This window comes from Sapajus apella, unplaced genomic scaffold (genome assembly GCF_009761245.1).
Source record: "Sapajus apella isolate SASKATOON/1434 unplaced genomic scaffold, GSC_monkey_1.0 scaffold13, whole genome shotgun sequence".
Classification (NCBI taxonomy): domain Eukaryota; kingdom Metazoa; phylum Chordata; class Mammalia; order Primates; family Cebidae; genus Sapajus; species Sapajus apella.
In genome coordinates this window covers 35,719,642-35,720,372 of record NW_022436953.1, presented here as the reverse complement: position 1 = coordinate 35,720,372, position 731 = coordinate 35,719,642, and positions in this window count along the sequence as shown.

The window sequence follows — 731 nt, the reverse complement described above, 5'->3', positions numbered from 1 at the left end:
CCGGGGGACCCTCCCCCGGGGGGTCCTTTCCCAGGGGCGCCCTCTCCCGGGGGGTCCTCCCCCGGGGGGTCCTTTCCCAGATGGTCCTTTCCCAGGGGGTACTCTCCCAGGTGGTCCTTTCCCAGGGGGTCGCCCCCGGGTGGGCCTCTCCCAGATGGGCTTCTCCTTGGGGGTCCTCCTCCCCCACATGGGCTTTCCCTAGAGCTCCCCGAGCGTGCCCGTCGCCGGGTGAGTCCCGGGCACTGCCCCCCGCCATGACCCAAGTCCTTCATCCGCCAAGTCTCCAATTCGGGTCGTAGGCGCCGCCCGGACAACCCGCGGCTTCCCGCCCCCTGGGAGGCCGCGGCCCTGCGTCTGCTCCCCCGCTTTGCCCCCGCCGCCGCCAGGTCTCAGCTCGCGCCCAACCCCGGCGGCCCCTCCCGTCCGCAGGCCCGCATTTCCCCGTCCAGGCGCACGGCGGGGGCAAATCACCGCTCTGAAGGGGATGACGGAATGAATGAACGAACGAACGAATGAATGAGCGGCCGAGGGCAGGCGCGGGGGACGCAGGAAGACGTTCCCCGGGTGGGCGGGGGGTGACCCGCGGCCGGGACCAGAACCCGGCACACAGGAGCCCGGAGCTGGGCGAGCACGGCCCGCGCGGACCCCTCGGCGCCCCACGCCCGCCCCGGATCCGCAGGAGTCGCCCCCCGAGTCCTCGCCCCCCGAGTCCTCGCCCCCCGAGTCCTCGC